The sequence below is a fragment of the Anser cygnoides genome, chromosome Z (genome assembly GCF_040182565.1).
Source record: "Anser cygnoides isolate HZ-2024a breed goose chromosome Z, Taihu_goose_T2T_genome, whole genome shotgun sequence".
NCBI lineage: Eukaryota > Metazoa > Chordata > Aves > Anseriformes > Anatidae > Anser > Anser cygnoides.
Window position 1 is genome coordinate 73,121,485 of NC_089912.1, and position 20,115 is coordinate 73,141,599.

The 20,115-nt window shown below is 40.5% G+C and overlaps 1 long non-coding RNA gene across 1 annotated transcript in view; it reads left to right on the top strand.

Annotated features, from left to right (window-relative positions):
- The window catches only part of LOC106035571 (uncharacterized), a 69,551-nt gene extending 50,159 nt beyond the window's left edge, over positions 1-19,392 (top strand). The window contains exons 5-7 of the long non-coding RNA XR_007158624.2: positions 10,573-10,642; positions 13,911-14,079; positions 16,366-19,392. This is a non-coding gene — a long non-coding RNA (uncharacterized lncRNA). The remainder of the gene's footprint in view (positions 1-10,572; positions 10,643-13,910; positions 14,080-16,365) is intronic.
- Positions 19,393-20,115: the final 723 nt, after the last annotated feature.

Here is a 20,115-nt window from a genome sequence, read left to right on the forward strand (position 1 = left end):
TAAGAAAGAACATGCTAGTCTTTAAGTAGATCAAAACTTTATGACAGGAGGGCTGCCTGGTATTCTTAAATAAATTTGAAAGCTATTTTAATCGCTCGTCTTAAGCTTACAGCTACACATTTATGCAGTGAGTGTTTAATGAGTACTACACGATAAGGGATACTAACATTAGAACAGAATGACTTAATTGAGTGTGTCTTTTTTGCTTTATTGAAAACATGAACCCAAACACACTGTAAATGGCTAATTTACAATAAGTTACTACTTTTCAGGACCAAAATACCCTTGCAACATTAACAGATGCACTTTCCAAAATATACAAGCAGCTAAAAAGTATACTGACATTTGTCAAACCTGGTCTATTCATGCTGCTAGTGAGTAGAGTTTCATAGGGGATGAGCTTACACTAGCATTTCTCCCCTGATTTCCCCAGACATTCCCAAGAGTCCTCAGCCTCTCCTCACAGGACATGCCTTCCAGCCCTGCTACCACCTTTGTTACCTTCCTCTGGATGCTTTCGAGGACCTTAACATCCTTTTTGTATTGTGGAGCCCAGAGCTGCACACAATATTCAAGGTGAAGTCACACCAGCACCAAATATACAGGGAGAATCACCTCTTCTGACTAGCTGGCTGTGTTGTGTTCAATGCATCCCAAAATACAGTTTGTCCCCTTGGCTGCCAGGGCACACTGCTGGCTCACGTTGAGCCTGCTGTTGACCAGCACCTGCAGGTCCCTTTCTGCTGAGCTGCTCCCCAGCCACTTGTCTTACAGTCTGTACCAGTGTCTGGCAGACATTCGAGAGTCCCAGAACCAGTCTCTAAGAAGCTGTTTTCTGAATTTTAGAAGTTATATCTTGTCATCAGATATATTTTGAAGTTTGCCTGGAGAAGGCAGTAATTTGAAGGAGTTATTTGTAAACCAAATATATAGGTCATAGACTTTAGATTTGCAGGGAGAGATTTTGCATACCATTGGTCAGGACATTGCATGTTGAGGAAAAGCAAAGAAAGTGAGTCTTATCAAAGTAGTTATCACTTTCTATCAGGATAAACATTGTTCTTGAGAAGGTAAATGTCGTTTGATATGCTGGGTACTTTAATCATACAGTAATTAGAATGAAAGTCCTTTTAGATTTTTCTATTATTATTTTTTGTTTATTTTTATGGGCAATAAAGGAGCCAGGTTCATCATACATACCAAAATTTCCTAATCCAGTCTGCAGGAAAGCAGAAGAGATGCTACAATGAAGATGCCAATCTAGATCAGATATTTGTGCCAAGGCGGGAAAATTACTTGGATTCTTTTGACAATTGTTGTCAGAGGCAGAATCTGTAAAGTCTGCAGGCCTGGTGGAATTGGTGCTGCTCCCAGATAGATAGTGCCTTGCTCACATGTAAGTACCTGCAGATGCTTGTGCTGCACATTATGGTGAAATCATGGTTGGTCTCGTGGCTGCTACAGGGCTCAATGGTGAGAGTAAGCCTCTGGGCAGCAGACTCTCTGTTCACTTCTGTGAGGAAGCCTGTACTGCTGCATGGTGGCAATGGCAGAAGTGACCTTTTCTTGCTTGGATGTAGCACAACATAACAGTTTATGGTATCACATACCAGTTTCTACCTCATGTGCTGTGGCACAGCTGTAACAACTTTCAACCAGGATTTTCACAAGATAATGAAAAGAAAACATGGGGAAGCCCAAAGGACTGTGAAACTGACACTATCACCAGAGCCCATCACACTCCAAAGTGCTTATTATGTCCAAAGAGATATTTCAGACTCAGGACACTTTAACTTTTAAACCTTGTCTCAGTTTATCCATTTTGACCTACCACAAAATGGTGCCTGCTGTGCTCCAAAGCAGAGGAAAAGCAACAAGGGCGTGGGTCTTGCATTTACACAAGCCACTGCATGCAATTTGAGATTCTTTTTTTTTTTTTTTCCTTAGCTTTTCGTAGTATCATAGTAGGGAAAGATGATTCCACTATATCACTAAGATCCCCAGGATACTGGTGCTGGAAGAAACAATAACATCATCTCGATGAACTTCAGACACTGAAAAATGACATGAGCTTCCAATGTGTGCTTCTTCCATGAGTGACTTTCGTGGGAAACCACACCTTTGCTTTTTTGTCCTATAAGTAATCCCCCTGTCTATGCTGCCGTTCCACTGTCAGCTATAGAGTAATGACAGAAATATTGACCCCAGCAGGATGAGTTAATCTGCTCCCCAGAATTACAGATACTTCCAGTGGGACATATAGAAGCTTTAGAGAGGGCACAAAAAAGAGACAGAAGTACTTATTTGCAATAAATAAATAAAGATGAGGAAATAAGCAAGCAACTCTGCAGCTCTAGAGAGAGTAAGTGCATCCAAATATCACATACTTAGAGGCAAAGTGGACCTTGACCACTAAATTCAACAGGCCATTTAGAGCACCTCTGATAGAAACCAGCAAGGACAACCAAACTCCTACAACAACCCATTTCTCTCCTTTCCTGAGCACAGTTGCCCCAAGCTGTGTGTGGTGATTACCTAATAAGAGGAGGCAGGTAGCCCTGCAGTTCCTGAACTTTTGTCACTTAAAATGTTTTATTCGCTGCCTTGAAAGCCTGACCAATTGAAAAAGTGTGAAGGTGAGGTACAGGGACTATTTTGGCTGTGTTGACCTGGAAAACAGAAGATTGCACGAGGAGGAACAATACATTTTAGACCATTTATTTACTACCGTCTTATGAAAAATTGTGTTGATATTTCTGTACACGGACATTTTGTGATTTCAGTTTGTATCTGCATTTGAATATAGGGTTTTTATTTCCCAGGTGTCTGTGGTGTTTTGTGTTTTGCTTTAGTTGTGGTTTTGAAAGGTATATGAAAATTAAAGTGGCATAAAATTTCCCTCTTAAGTGATACTTAAGAATGTGTTTGGCACCACAATGATATGGACAAAATGTACCCTCACATAAGAAGAGAAAAAATTGCATTCTTCTCTAAATTCAGATCAAGCGAAAAACACATGTCCAACTAATTAACAGTTTAATGGTTGGCTTTTCTGCTGTTGGTTTGGGTGTACAACTGTGAATAAAATACAAGATAAATAGATAGACTCTTTCTTTGCTACCTTATTAAATAAAATGTGCTTTAAATTTTTTTCAGATAAATTCTAATCCAGGCTCTAAAAATATATATGCTTTGCATTAAAATCTGTTTTGTGCTAGGGATTTTTTTTTTTTCCTGTGAACACCAATGCTTGTGTTATAGTGTGGATGCCAGCACATCTATTTTTCAGGGTCTTTCAGGCCACTTTACTAGCAATGTTCATTACTGCATGAGATTTAACTCTGTGTGCTGAAACACACTGGCTGTTTGCCTTAATTTCATTATTATTATTTTTTGGCCAGGGATTGGCAAATGGACAGTTTTGAAATGAAACTAAGCTATTTCAAAGTATGAAAAGCTGTCCCTGACAGTATGGCAATTTTTATTTTGAAGCATCTTTAAGGTTTCCACGTTTCAGAGAAGAAGCTTTCCAATCTGGTAGGAGTTAGGTTTTTTTTTTTTTTTTTTTTTTTTTTTAACACACAAGAATGTGCTGCTTCTGTTTTCAGGACAATTTATCTAACAAGAACAAGCTTATTATCCTCAGTTTATATTAAAATTCTATATCCAAGATGGGCAACAGTAAAAACCCTAGATCTGGTTCTTACTGAATTTGAGGGAAAGAAGAGTGCCGTGAATAAACACCTTACCATCACCATAAAGCTGCAAAACATACTGCTGTTGTATGTTAATGTTGAAGCACTTTACAACACTTGTACTATGGCTACACTTTGACAGTTTTTATTTCTAAGGAGAAGTAAGTCATTATTCTTGGTAGAAAAATTAGCTACTATTATGTTTCAAACCCTTTACCTGCCTACCCTTCCACCTCTAGAGTAGATGAATTTAAAGAAGTGTGTGAGCAGAAATAAAAGATGTAAAATGACTTGCTGAAGGCCATGAAGAAATTAAGTGGCAAGCTGGAATGAGATTCATGAATTTATAGCTGTGGCTCAATGCTTTGCAAAGGAGACCGTGCCACTTCTTGCTGAACGCTATTGCAACATGTTGTCCTGTTTGGTGAGTAGGTTTGAAGTGCTGGGAATGGGTTCCTTAAGCAGATGCAGTATTCATGAAATGTTTGCTGTGTGTTTCTGTAAAACATAAATCCTAGAGCAGATAGTTGTTCAAGTATTACTTTCTGATAGCTGGAGGATTTTTTTTTGTTAGCACAGGAACCTGGAAAAAGCTTGTGTTTGAAGGGATTTTTGTCTTCCTGATAAGACAAAATGGAATGAAGGACTTTGATGTCACCTGGGATTTACATAATTCCTCCCTCACCAGTAAATATTAACAGATGAGAACTTGGAGTGCTATCTACTCCCGTTCTTGCATCTGTGTATTGCTGCCTCTCCTGTCATGAAGCTCAGCTATTCAGGTTATGGATATTTTAATGTGAACTTTGTATTTGCAAATGCACGTGAAATAGAAAAGTACTGTGTGAAAAATAATGTAGCTAGCATATAAAATAACTGGAAATTACTATTCATGTTCAAACAAAATGGAAAGACAGATCCCATATAATCCAAACAAAAGATAAATTACATTGGTTTTAAGTAAGAATTCAAAGTCTTGGTGGCTTTCTAGAAAACAGAAACATTTCGGTACCATGACAGATCAGGTTTGCTTTTAAAACTGTTGATTTTTGACAAGGTCAGTGGGTTGATACAAGTTTTTCAAGCATCAGAGTGGCTGGAGCGAAAATGTTTGAGATCTGACCGTGAGTCTGGCTATCTTTATGTGACTTCTCTTGAGCATTTTGTCTGTGTTTTAGCTGAAATGTTAACACTACTTTCAGAAAAGACATCTTATTTATGTCAAATCCAACAGCAGATCAGAAAAATATATTTCAAAATAGGTATGGTAATATAAAGCAAATCAGTGATAGTTCACTGCAATCGCTTGTACTGTTCATATAACTTCACAACGGATTTAACCAGCTCTTGTTGTGGGAGAAGAATTCGCAGGGAGCTTTGTGCTGTTTTGTGGGAAAGGAATTCGCAGGTGGCTTTGCGCTGTTTCACACGTCCCTGAGTTAGAGATAATGAGGAAAACAGCGGTAGAACCAAAAACTTGAGCAAGGACGAGATAAAGTAAATTGTCTACAGTGTTAAAGATGAGTTTTGGGCAGTAGCCAATTGCTGGCTGGCTCAAGGTGCGTGTCTGAGGGTCTCTAACCAATTTTAAGACAGATTCGGACAGCGTGTGGGGCTACGGGGAAAGTATATGTAGTGGTGAAAAATGGCAATAAAGGTCCTGCTGTTCAAGAGCCATCAGGAGTCTGTGTCGTGCGTGCCTTCATCTTGTGATGCTTTGGAGTCTCATTTCATGTAGCTAAACTTGTACTTGGAGGCCTTTAACTTTACAAGGTGTGCAGAAAAGACAGAGATGCTGTTTGACATGTCCCACAAGCAGCTTTGGGCAGCAGAACATTGTTTCTAGAAGGTGTGTTATTCTTGAAAACTTCTGTAACACCATGATCTGAAAGGTGTTTCTGGGGAAGGGCTGTTCTAGTCCTGTTACAGAATCACAGATTCATGGGAATGGTTCAAGTTGGCGGAGACCTCTGACAGCCATCTGATCCAACCCCCTGCCCAAGCAGGGACACTTAAACCATGTCCAGACAGCTTTTGAGGATGCTCCATCACACACTCAGTTGAGAAATGCTTCCTTCAGACAGAACATTTTGTGTTCCAGTTTGTGTCCATTGCCTCTTGTCTTGGCACTACGTAATGGTCTTCATAAGGCATGTCAGTCCAATAGCTTGTGAATTATTCTTCAGTGAGAAGACCTGCATGTTAAAAAGACATTTTAAAGACATGCTCTTGCGTGGGCTCCTCTCCACGGGCTGCAGCTCCGGCCCGGGGCCTGCTCCTGCGGGGGCTCTCCATGGGCCGCAGCCTCCTCCAGGCCACATCCACCTGCTCCACCGGGGGCTCCTCCACGGGCTGCAGCGTGGAGATCTGCTCCGTGTGGGACCCGTGGGCTGCAGGGGGACAGCCTGCTCCACCAGGGGCCTCTCCACAGGCCGCAGGGGAACTGCTGCTGCCTGCCTGGAGCACCTCCTGCCCTCCTGCTGCACTCACCTGGGGGTCTGCGGGGCTGCTTCTCACTCCAGTCTCCCAGCTGCTGTTTTTTACCTTTCTTCAATCGCTCTCTCAGAGGCCCAACCAGTGTCACTCAGTGGCTCAGCTCTGGCCAGCAGCAGGTCCGTTTTGGAGCCAGCTGGAGCTGGCTCTGCTCTGACATGCGGCAGCTGCTGGGCTCTGCTTACAGAGGCCAACCCTGCAGCCCCCCACTACCGAAACCTTGCCGTGTAAACTCAATACAGAGCTCAGTCACTCATTTCTTCTTTACTGGGGCCTTCACCAGGATATTGGTGCTTTATACCATTCTAACATACTTACAGCTCTCTACATCTATCAGTGGCAGCACAATGCTACCTGCTCTTGACAGCATGCTCACAGCACAGTTGGGACCATAGTATGGCCCTGTGTTTGGGCGCAGATGTGCGGCAATGAACTCGCTACGCAAATGGGTAGCCTGGTGCAGGGTTCCTTTGGGGATTAATGTGCAACCAGGCTGGACAGCCTTTGCATGAACAGAATGGGGAAAAGAAACATGAATCTCCTTTTCAGCCATTTTCCGCTGCCTTCAGCTCCAGCCACTTGTGGACCAACACTTTGAGTGGCAGCTGAGCCTGCCAGTGGCATGGGTGCCTGTGTCCCACCTGCCTGGTGGACTAACAGTAGGAGAAAAAGCCAAGAAGGCTGAAAACAGTAGTTATTTGGCAGTGTGTTTACACACAGGCGTACAGCTAATATGCAGCTTGATGTACCAAAGTGTTCCGGTGTGGTTTTGGTGTCCTTTCTACACGTGGCAGTGCTTGACTGTTCATCTCATACAGCCCCTTGCTCTTGAGCTTTGTGGCTACCCTGGCCCTAAAGCTGCGCCGGAGATGGTGGGCCAGAGAGGAGGACTGTCAGCATGTGGACCTTCCTGTGCAGCACAGACACGCATGAGGATCTCATCAATGACAAACAAACAAACAAACAAACAAACTACAACAACAACAAAAAAAAAAAAAACGAGCAGGCAGGTTCATACCCAGCCCTAGAGTTGCTGATTAATTCAGATAAATCCCTACTCTTCAAAGCTGTTATGTTTCTCCATGCAGCTGCTGAACCCAAAGTATTTTTTAATGGTTGGACTTGATGATCTTAGAGGTCTTTTCCAACCTAAATGATTGCACAATTGCATAATTCTATTTACCTGTTTTTAAAAGACAAAAGATGAGAATCCACAGAATACACACAGAAGTAGTGCTTAGTTGTGATGATGATGAGATGATTGTTCTGTGCACTTCTACCTGTTCTTACATATTTAAAAGAACCTGTCTAGAGACTTTTGTCTCCAAAGTGCTGTGTAGGTTTTACACTGCACTTCTGTCAGGTTGATACATGAATTCTACAGGTGGGGAAAATGAGACACAAGGCAAATTTCACATTCACCTGAACAAAACCAATGCTGTAACAAAGCTTTCTCGAGTAAGCAGCGATTTGTACCTTTCTCCTGTGGACAAGAGCTCCATTCCTGCACCAGGACCCTCTTCAGCAATGCATGGAAAATGTGAGATGCCTTTTCCCTGTAACACCCTGGGAAACAGTGGGTACTTCCAGCAATGAGAGGAAGCTGTCCTGTCTGGAAAAAAAAAAAAGAAAAGAAAAAAAAAAGTGTATGCTGGAAGAAAAGGAAATCAGGGGCTGTATTTGTGCTGGTGGACGTGAGCTTCTCTGCCCATGGTGCTCCACGGGTGGGATCTGGGAGATACTTTGCTAGGGTACAGCCTGCTTGTCCCCACATGGTGTGTGGCTAGGTCTTGGCTGTCCTCCAGATCACCACTGAAGCCACTTGTGCTTGCCTGTGCAGGCGGGTGTTCCCAGAAAATCCTGGGGTTTGTTGCTAAGTCTGCTTTTCAGCTTTGTGATATTTTCTGTCCTGTAATTGAAAGTGTGATTGCAGCGTGTGCAGTTGTACGTGAGCTTGCTTTAATTTAACTAACCTGGATATTAATAGCTACAAAATTGTACTCTGAGCTATAGACATCCTCAAGGGAACCTGACAGATTACACAGTACTGAAATGTATGTAGGTGTGTGTCTTTGCTGCTAACTACACTGATGATAGCTTAAGTGTAGCTATAAGTGCTGCAATTGTGTCTCCAGCTGGGGAATAAGCATTGCCTTAGTCTGATCAGGGTTTTTTACTGTTAACAGTAATGCATAGGTTATCCTTATTTCTTAAGTGAGGTATAGTAGATTTATTATATACATGGTTTTATAGAGCAGTCAGGAGCTCAGGCTAATAGAATCACAGAATGGCTTGGGTTGGAAGGGACCCTTAAAGATCATCTAGTCCAGCCCCTCTGCCATGAGAGATTACCAGAAGCAAAACTGTAAACTATAGGCATTTCAATGTCCTTGCCCATACTATTTGCATCTTGATAGTTGAGACTTTGGAATCTGATACACAGCTCTCTGACTTCATGGAAGAGAGCAGAGGACAGGCATGTTGTGCTACTGATGACCAGTGATAATGTGGGGACACTGGTGTGAGAAAATGTGTTTTTTTTCTAATGTTTTCATGCACTGGGTATATGACATTGCTGTTTTCGAGAGGGGCTTAGAGGTACAAATGCTTGCCTGTGATTTGCCAGGATGGAACAGACTCACTTTATGAGGCAAGCAGGCATTACTTGCAAATGCATGGTGTTGCAAGAAGTACAAAAGTACTCTTAAATTATATACAGCATTTATATTTGGACTTGTACCTCTAGTAAGAAGAGACTGATCCCTTGATTTAAAAGATTGGCTGTAATTTACTCCTTATCTGTGTCTTCAAGGTTGAACTTCACTTTGCTCATCCCACTCCTGTTTTTGCCTTTTTGGAAGTTAAGTGTGATAGCCAAGTAAGAAAAAGCAATGGTCCGGATATTCTGAACCATCTGTTCCTCCTTTCTAACACAGCATTTTTTTTTCACAGTTTTTAGAATTATTACTCCTGATATATTTGTCCAATACTAAATTTCTAGTACACAGACAGGAAGAAAAAGTAAATGAGAAATCTAAAGTTCTTGTAGGTGTCAAAGATCATGCATAAAGAAGTATTTCTGAGCCCAGATGTACATCATAGAATCACAGAATATTCTGAGTTGGAAGGAGCTCATATGGATCAGTAGGTCCAACTCCTGGCTCCACACAGAACCACCCAAAAATCAGACCCTATGTCTGAGAGCCTTGTCTAAACACTTCTGGGACTCCAGCAGGCTATATACCGTAAACACTGCCCTGGGGAGCCTTTCCCAGTGCCCAACCATGCTCTGGGTGAAGACCCTTTTCCTACCAACCAGCCTAACCCTCCCCTGTCCCAGCTCCATGCTGTTCCCTCGGGTCCTGTCGCTGTCCCCAGAGAGCAGAGCTCAGCGCCTGCCCCTCTGCTCTTGCCCTAAAATATAGCTTGCTCTACTCAAGTAGTGCCTGGATGCTGGCTTGACCTAACCCCTTACTATTACTATTTACTATAACAGCCTTCATTCCTATGTTTTCAAGCTAAGCAATTTGTTAAAACTGTCATCATTTTTGAGTAAAAGTATCATGCTTGGTGTATTTGTGTGACAAACTATGGGATAATTTACTTAAATAGGAAAGAGTTGACAGGTAAACTTTTGTAGCAAATGAGAGACATTATTCCATGAATGAGAGAGGTATTCAGCAGAAACATGTTACATCAATGCTCCCTATTGCTAAAGGCACTCATCCCCTCCTGCGAAAGGAACCACCAACCCTTCCTGCTTTATTTTCTTGAATTTTTATATAAATGGAAAAGGAAACCTCTAAGTGATCAACTCTTCCCTGTGGAATACAATTTGCTGTGCTTTCCTCTGGAAGGACTAGGACGAGGTGAGCCAGGGGCAGAGCAACAGTCACAGTCATGAGTGAGCTGATGGAGAACACAATCCAGATTTCTGTTCAGAGCACATGAATATGGAAATAAGATGTAATGAATGAAGCAGACTGTTTGCATGGTCTGTGAAATACTGCAGCAACAGGACCCTTTTTTATTCACGTTGAGTTACTCTACTGGTAAAACTTAGGGCAAAAAATTTAAGCTAAGTGCCCAGGGTAGTTTTCCAAAATGAGTATACATGATACTACTAATTAGATAAATCAAAATATATGTATGTGGACTTAAAAGTGACCATTTTTTTTTGTAATATTTGCTGGAGTCAGTTGTTTCTTTAATGTGTTTTCCTCTTCCATCTCCATCTGATGCCATCTGTTGCCTGTTTTATGTGTGTTTGATTTTTGAACCACTTCAGGCTGTTCTACATATGCAGAATAATAGAGCAAAAAAAAGTTATTGCCTTTTACTGTTGGTAAAATTATTCTCTGTCAGTAATATTCCATTTTCTCAGTCAAATCCAGTCCTTCTACTAGAGTCAAGAGGGTTGTGGAGCAGGAAGCCTTGCAAGTGTCTTCCTCTTGGTAAGTAGCACTTGGAGCCTCAATAACGGTTCCAATTAAAGGAAAAAAAACGAACTGTGCTTTCCTTTTATGCCACATAAGTAACTCTTTCTAGTATAATATTTTACAAAGAGAGGGCCATGTGCTAGGATAACCTTAACATTTAGAGTGCACATGCTGTAGATAGATTAAAGATGATGGGAGATGATCTTCTCATTCAGTGTAATTGCAAATTGTGGAAACGCTACACTACAAATCCCTACTTTTTTTTTCTTTTCCTTTTTTTCTTTTTTCTTTTTACTTTTTTTTCTTTTTTTCTTTTTTTTTTTCCTTTTCTTTTACTTGCCAGACAGAATGAAATATTTTATTTCTATCATAGCAAAACAACATTGTATGCTGTTTCCTTGTGTAAAAAGTATGAGCATACCAAATTAACAGACTAACATTTTATGTCATTGTTTTCATAAGGAAAACAGGACAGTTGCAAGTTTTTTGAAGAGAAAAGATTACTGTCACTTCTACTATCTTAGTGCATTAACATTATTTTTTGGAGACTCTTATGTGAACAATTACTGTTAAATTTATTGCAAATTTTATCAATTTTCTTCATTAGCTTCTGTTTTTCTAAAACATCCTGAGGTGACTCTTCAACTCTTCAGTTTTAGGTCTTCACTTAATACTACCCGTTTTCTTTCAAGTCGCCTCATCCCCTTTAAATTCTAATTACTGCAGTTTTCTGTGTACCTCTCCTTGGACTCTTGCTCTTCATTATAAATATTAATGTCTCGTTGAATTGCAACTAAAAACTGAAATTTCTTCAGAGAACGATGAAAAACTTGAGAAAGAAAGGGGTCAGGTGTTTGTAAAATCCTTCCCTTAGCTTCCTGTTTTGTGGATAGAGAACAACACTGGGTTTTGCTGGAGCTTTAAGCTAAGCTGATGACTTAACTCTCTGCTCTGGACAGTAACAAGGGGATTCTGCTGTAAAGGTCTCCTTCATGCTCCTGCATGCTTCACTGCTCCTGCAGTGATGGCAGGCTTGCAGAAGGTCAAAATGGCCAAACAAAAAACCCCATAGCCAGCTAGCAGGCTCGGATTAGAGGTTAATGACTATGTCTGGAAAACACAGTTATGCCCAGAAATGGTCATTTTGGGGTCTAGGTAGCCACATGTTCAATTGACAGAGAGTGTTGGTCTCCATGTGAGTGTGCCCTCACATGTGGTGTGTGGATGCCCAATGGGCTGTATCCTTGTCACGGCCAAGTGAAATATGGGACTGGTGTCCCTGTGTTACTGACATGAAGTCAGTAAGGTTAGGCAAAAGTGCCTTTCCCAAAGCCTTGAGCTGTGGCCACCTGGATTTCAGTGTGGTGAATTGTGAGTTGTCATTGTCCCTCCAATGCCAGGCTGAATGGCATGAAGGAATAGGAAATACTTGCCTTTCCCCACAGCCCTGATGTCGGAATTATGCATGGAGAGCAGGCAGAGAAGCCTACGATGTGACTTAGAGCTGCCAATGCATCACATAGGGGGATCTTAGCTAGGAAGCATAAACAGACACAAAACTGGAAGAAGAGATGAATGTGGGATTCCTTGCTAAGGAAATCTTCTGAGATCATTGCAGAGGAGGAACCATGTCATTCTCACATGCAGTTTCTTCCACTTTAAGTAAAATGAGTAATTTTTCTTCTTTGGAAGACTTTACTTCTTTTGAAATACATGACATCTCCACAACTTTTTTTTTTTTTTTTTTCTCATAAATGAGTCTCTGTGAAGGGGTCTCTGGTGAAGTAAATGCAGCCTGATACTGTCACACAAAAAATCCCAGAGCCACACATTGACTATTGCTGGGGTAATTCATTTGCCTCGAAGAGGACTGAGAGAGAGACAGAGAGAGAGAGGGAGAGAAAGGCAGAAAAATTACTGTATATTTTGGTTTTCATTATTTTTCTTCAAACTCAGCGTAAGGGGAAAACCCAGCAACAACCTTTTTTTCTTTGTATTCTTGCCCATGTTACTTTCAGTTATTTATTCTTTGTTTTGAACAAGAAACAAACAAACAGTCAAAATTAAGCTGTTATTGCATCAAAGGCCTGGCTAGTTGACAATTTATTTATTAATAAGCTGTATTTATTTTAATTATGATCCAAATCCTAACTGTCTATGCCACATTGCTAATTACTATTCTGGTTTATAGCTGCGGTAAATTTCACAAAGGAATTTTAATTAAAAAGATGTTTGAACAGTGAGTAGGTTTGTTTGCTTGTTATTTCAGATAACTAATACTGCACTGTGGTCTGATGATGTTTATTGGACTATTATTTGTGAAAGATGGTCCCACTGGAACTTCGGGGTTTCAGATCTTCAGGTGCAAATTCAGGATTATAAAAGTCCTTCACACTAAGAACTGCAAGATGACAGCGGTAGCAATATGAATGTTTATGCTGGTGTGTATGATGAAGTATTCCTGGTCATTCAAGACTTGGCATGGTTATGAGATACAAGATGCTTTGTATTTTACTTACAAATCTTTTTATGAAATAAGGGAACCAGTCAGCTAGTTACTGCTGTATGAAAAATTTAAAAAATGTAAAAGAGCCACATTTCATATGAATGTAGATAAAGCAATTCACTAAACAGTAGATGATGACACATAGCTGCAAACTGTAACCAGCAAAAGCAAGATGAACTTTCTGCAGAAGGCATGGAACAAGGCATGGAACAAGGAAGAAAGTCAGGGTAATTTTGCTTTTTCTGACTTCTCTGTTTCTTCTTCCCATAGACATACAGAATAGCTGTGGAGGGTTCTTTAGGCCTATATCTCTAAACATCTTATGTTGACTTGTTTTACCAAAGATATAGATGATGAACAGCCATCAAAGATTATGAAAAAGAGTAATCAGATTATTGCCCATGAACAAAACTTCAGAATTAGAATGAATGTTCCAAGCGTTTCTTCAGTGGTGGGCTTGTTAATTCCTTGCTTGGGAGTAAATTTGCACTTTCCCACCTAAGTAGAGAGACAATCAAGAGCGAGGAAACAAAAATGAACTTTACACACAAACATTCCATGTGTTTTGCTCTTAATTGAAGCTAAATGCTCTCTGGGAAATACCATATCCTCTTAAATGGTAACTATATTGGATGTTACCCATAAAATAGTCTTTTCTTTGCATTGTAATATCCCACATAGAAACAACTAATGCAGTGATGAGAATTAAACAGTCTAGAACTACTCATTATTCCAGTATTCACTAATGATTTCTATTTCTCCCTCTCTCATCTTCAGGGCTGTTCCTGCTCTGCCTTCCACAGAAGGCTGCAAGCTCTTCCAGGACAGTTCAAATGCACCTTGCTCAGCAGGCTGGTCTGGTCTGGTCACCCATCTGTGGCTGGGATCACTCCCATCTGTGGAACAACTGTCCACATCCTCCTGTGAATGAGGTGGTATGTGACTGGTGAGTTGGTGCTGTGGATACAAGGAAATGTCTTTTTGATACCCATGCAGTATGGCTCTCAGACTGGCTGCAGTCTTGCAGCACTGTTCTTCAGCAGGTTTGATCACCCAGCATCTATGTTCATCAGCCCTGGCACAGGGAATAGTGCCAGAATTTTAAATAAAATTATATTATTTACAAGAATCCTAGAAAACTGTTTTGTCCAGCTGAGCTTCGTGTGTGTAGGCCACTTTGGTCTTGGTGGAGTAGTAGTTAGATGGCTCCAAGAGCCTGCACACTCAGACAGAGCATTAGGGACCTGGTATCAATCCTGGACCACCCCATCGTTTTTTTGCATAACCTAGGGCAGGTCATGGTCTCTTTGTGCCGTGCACTGCTCTTTTCGGAAGTGCTGCAAATTGTCCATGCTGATACATACCTTGGCTCATATGAGGTATTAGATTTGCTGACCTGTTTGCTGAGACTGGCATTGTTTCCTGCATTTTTGTGATGTACACTAAAATCAATGCAACCAGTTCTCCTGTGGGGCCTCCAGGGATTGCTGCCCTCTTTTAATGCTCCTGTCAACAGCATGGGTTGCAGACTTTGGCAAAATATCTCAAACAGGTATTTTAGAGTGTTTTAATGGACAGTTCAGGAAGAAAGTTTTCTTTTCCACTTCATTTTCTAAACCAAGAGGAAAGCAAGTTAACTTGATCACAGCTATTCATGTAAGAAAATACCTACATTAGTAAAACAAACACATTAAAAATGTATGTAATTATAGGTTAAGATGATGCCAGTTTTGCAGTTTCAGGCTTCTTGGATGTTGATGCCTTTGTCTGTAAAAGAAGACAGAATAGTTTTTCTGAACTAAAACTTTCTTTCCCACATATGGTTAAAGTTGGAGACGTCTGAAGTGCTTCAAAATTGTTGGTACTGGCCTCTCTGAAATACCAGGAGATAAAAAAGAAAAGCTGCATGAATTGTACAGTGCTGCAAATTAAAGAAGATAGAGTGGGGCAAAATGTAGAGTTTCCCTTTGATCCTTTGATTTCAACATATTCATTAACTTTTTTTTTTTTTTTTGGGGTTGGTGGGGAGGAGGAGGGCTGGGGGAGAGGACAGGAAAGAGGAATGAGAAATTCTTTAAGCAATTGTAAGGTTCTCCAAAGTCTTTAAACTAGGCTTGCTCTATTTGAACCTTTTTCTTGGGCTGAAAGAAGAGCTGGATGCTATGAGGAAATTGCACAGCTTTATCTTTTTGGGGAAAAAGGGTGGTATGTTGAGAACTAGGGGAAATTCTCAAATAAGAGAGGAGATGCTTTCCATAGCTTACCTAAAACAAAGAAGCATAGTGAGTAGATTTACCCCTAGTATTTCTTTTTACTAGAACTGGAAATTATCAGTTTTTTTGAGGGACCTCTGTTGCCAGTTTATCCTCAGGGCACTCAAGACACTTTTACAGCAACAGTTCATAAAATGTTGCAAGAAAATACTGTACTGGTGCAATCCACTGTTCCTTTGTGATCTCTCCTGCAAGCTTGTTTGTTTTATTATTACTATTATTTATTATTTATTATTTATTTCCTTTAAGGCTGTCTTCCTAGATGACTCTAATGGAGTAAGTTTTTATGGTTTCCTGGGCTGGAGGCAGGCTGCACACCATTTCACAACAAATAATGAGCCTTACCAGTTGCAAAACAGATCCATAGAGGATGTGTAAATGATGACCCTTCTCAGAGCACCCGAGGACAAGTTTTTGAATTTCTCTTTTTCTTTGACATCACTGTATTTACCGTCATTGAACGAGACATTTTTCATTTGAACTGATTTCGGAAGGTAGTGACCCTCCCTAAAGTCCCAGTCCACTACTAAAATATGTAAGTTTGGTGTTACACAGGGAGGAAAACCATGTTGAACTGGAGATGATATAGAGAAAATGAATATTACACCTAATACATCCATAGTGGAGAGGGTAGATGTGTGGAAGGAGAAAATCTGCAGTGCAGCTTACCTCTACAAGTTATCTGTCAATCTGGTTGGAAAAAAACAGGAAGTGTATGGTCAGTCTTCACCGTTCTAACAGAATACATACATATATATATATATATATATATATAACTTGTATGGCTGGATGTAAGCTTTTGTCTTGGTTTTAATATTGATTAACAATATGCTATAAGTCAGAGGAACTTTTATGGATCTAGTTCATTTGTTTGTAGATTACAGTGGAATGTGTCAGTCTTGTTATGTTAGGAGGTAAAATATCTTATAAACTTAAGTTTTTTTTTTTTTTTTTTAAAGGTAACCTTCCTAGATGTCTGGTTAAGAAACGTGTTTTCATCTGTGATCTATGGTGCAGCAAGGAAAAAACAAATGGTCTCACATCTAAGGAACGGTGAAACCCTCTGACCATAACAGTAATGTAACTGGTTTTCAAAAATTCGGGAAAACTAATAATATTTTTGATTAAAACACATAGTGTTAAAGAAAGAGCTTCTTTCTTATAAAGAAACAAAACAAAACAACAACAACAAACAACAACAACTAATAATTTGGTCAGTGATCTAGTGGATTTCCTCTGGCATTGGAAATCCTGTGAGGCTGCTGTGATGAGGTAGCAGTAGCACTAGAGGTGAACGATGGTCCATGATGTTCTTAAAGCAAGCTGGAACTTCTGGAGAATTTCAAGTGGCAGATGGCCTGTCTTGACCTACTCAGCTTTCTTCTCTGATCTGGCAGGAGCAGTGTGGGAGGGAACCTCTCTTTCTAGCCTTGTTCACTACTCTTCATATGAAACTGACTGCACGTACTGAGAGGCAATTTTCCAAGCTCTGTGGCAGCACCTTTGTCTACTGAGTTTGTGCCTGGTTTAGGAAGGGATTCTTGGTCAGTGAGGGGAAGAATTTTAAAGGCAGGTGGGAACTTTGGCAATCAATTTTCCTGCTGTGTCACCCTGCAATCTCCTGGGGAGACTGTGTGCCTTGGTGTACTCACTATATGTTTTTCCATAGCTTATAAGAACCAAGGCAGGCTGAACAAGTCATAAAAGGACCTGTGGGATAGGTAGTTTGAAGACTTACTGCAGAAACAAATCTGAAAGCAATATATGAGGGTGATGGCAGTGGAGTGAGAGCCAGAAAGTTTTGCCTTTTGTCTTCCTCCTTATATGAAAATAAAGGTTCTGCAAAGGACTGTTGTGTTTGATAAATAGAAATAGATTATAGCAGTCACACTTCTCTTCTGGAAAGAAGGAATTTACATAATAAAAAAAAATATTTTTAAACAAAAATCCTAAAAGCTACCCCTCACCAAGGCTGTTTTTTTTGGTGGAAGCCAAAATTTCCAAGTCCAAAGGAAAAAGCAATACTAATGGGAGCCTTTTGCTTTTACACTAGTTTGAAATCTAGCAAGGGCTATCAGAGACCCCCTCATTCATGCTCAGTGGTCTACATAAAATGCTCTCTCCATCCACACTTCTTGTTTCAGTGCAGTTTGTTCATCAGTAACACCATGAGGAAAAAGCATCACCATGGCTGGTATTGACTGGCTGCTGTGTTGCCCATCTTGTGGGGTGCCCGGGAGCCCGTTTGCCTTTTCAGGGCTGGGGGCAGAGCAGGCAGAGCTGCACTTGCCTTTCCTACCCTGTGGATAAGCAGAGGAATTAATTTCCCAGGCACATCATCTCTTAGCACTAAATATGGTTGCCCATTCCAACCATTTGTTACAGCTCTGGTCAGAAAGAAAGCTTTTGACAGCTTTCAAGTCTGACAAAATAATTATAGCACTAGCAAACTGGTTACATACTGTGCAACTAGTGTTTTGTCTCAATTTAACTTTGAATTTCCTGGTCTTAGTTTTGTGTTACACACATTCAAAGAGGCAGTGTTGCTGTTTTCAGCAACTGCTTAAACATATTAGGGGAATTAAATGTACTCAGCAGAAAAGACAATGTGGAGGGAATTGTATTGGCTTTTGCTGATAGTTTTGGTCATATGATGCCAGCTCTCATCAAATCCATCTGCCTTTTGGACAGAATAATTATTAGGTGTATTCGTTAGAACCCAGCGTCCTAGTAAGTTAATGGATTCAGTATCTTGGTATTATACTTTAGAGTTTGTCTCTTATTAGCTGTGCATTTTAACCTGTTGAATGTATTGAATTTTGTTGATAAAACCCATTCAGCTAGCTGCTGAAGCTTTGCTATTGATTGCATTACGTTAATCATACGATTTCCCTGTAGCAGTCTTTGGATAAACAAATCCAGAATGCCTTAAAAGAATTCTGGGTCTTTTTATTTTTTTGGAAGCAAAATCAGTCAAACATGGAAGGTTTCTGTCAAACTCAGAGACAATTTGTTCTCTTGTTGGAACTGGGCTTGTTTATTGTCCAAACCTTAGTCATGTTCTCAAAATCAGTTTCTCTTATCGTGGAACATGCTGGGGTTAATCATCTCATGTTAAGAGATAGCATGAGTCAGATGAGAACTTGAAATAACTACTGGACCATGCAAAACTGTACAATCATTTCTCTGAAAAAAAGAAACACTTCTTGACTGCCTTATGGCAATGCATACAATGTTATACGACTGTAGTTATGTAGGACTTGAGCTCTTCAGATCTCTGAATCAGTCAGAAGGGCCTTGGCTTGTGCCCTATTCTTTACTTTAAGTAAAGAATCTCCGAGTCAGAAATTTTGTGGACATGAAGATTCTGTTCTGTAGCAGACTTGTTAACAAGCCTGTATGCCTGATTCCACTCCCATTGGACTAAGCTTTGTTAAATAAATGAATGAACACTTACAACAGCTGAGAATATATCACAACATGCCTGTTTCCTTGAGTTGATGACTGCAGTGAGAATCATTCTAGATAATGTCATTATACTAGTCATTGCCATCTCTTACAAAAAGTTGATATTTATTGTTCCTTATTTCCGAGTTCTGTAATTTTTTTAATGAGCCTTGGGGAATTACTGAAGTAAATTGGATCACACTTTGTAGGATGGTATTTGCATACTCAGTGAAAATCGATGCAAGTGAATATCTATTTTCATAAGAAACCTGGACCAGGTGCACAGTGAAACTTTTCCTCAAAGCAACATACTGAAAATTGCTAAAAAAAAAATGGTTCCTGTTTTTTTTTTGTTTGTTTGCTTTTTTTGTTTCGTCTTTATAAGGCATGTACCTTGCCAGTGCTTTTCAGTGTGCTCTGTCATTTATCAAAGTAGGACCTCCTTGGCTGTATAGTGCTGATCATTGTGGCTGTGATAGCAAGGACAGTGAACAATCCAGGACACGCTGCTCTCTGTTGATCATTACCGTATGTGGGTCAAAGCCCTTGATTTATCTTTTTTTTTTTTTTTTTAAATTTTATGTTGTCTGAGTTCATTCATGCTTGATTACCCTTCTTGGTTTTGACCTATAGCCCTGAAAAATGTCAATAAAAAGAAAAAGAAAAAACCCTCAAGCAGATCACCAATAGACAACAAATCATTAATAAAGTGCAATCTTCTTTTTTTAAAAAAGAGAAAAATCTATGGGAAGCCAAGTCTGCCTGCATGACCTTGGGCAATTATCAGTCCATCTTGCTTGAGGAGCTGTCACCTGTATTTCTTTCACTCCCAACAGGCACTAGGCTGCAAGCTGAACTGGTTCAGAGGCGCTTTCCATCATGTGTGGATTTACCCCTCCTTTTAGAAAATATTCCAGCCCCTCTGTGTTGAGATGGCCTCTTGCCTCCTGGGTGGGCAGAGCATCTGAGGGTGCCTTGGGCTGCTCTGGGAGCCTCTCTGTTCTGAGCCTGGGCTGTGTGTGTGTTAGGGGAAGGGGAGTGACCCAGGGCACAGCTTTCACATAGGATTCAAATTCCTGTCTTTTAGTGAAAAAAAATGAGGTTTTGCATGTGAGCAGCCAGCCCCCTGCAGCTCCAAGGGCTGCTGCTTCAGGCGCCTCGCCTCCTCTCTGCCTGGGGAAGCTCAGGGGGAAATATGTTCAACTGACCTTGGTAGTGCATGTGTGCACGTGTGTGTGTGCATGTAGTCCTCAGCCATCACG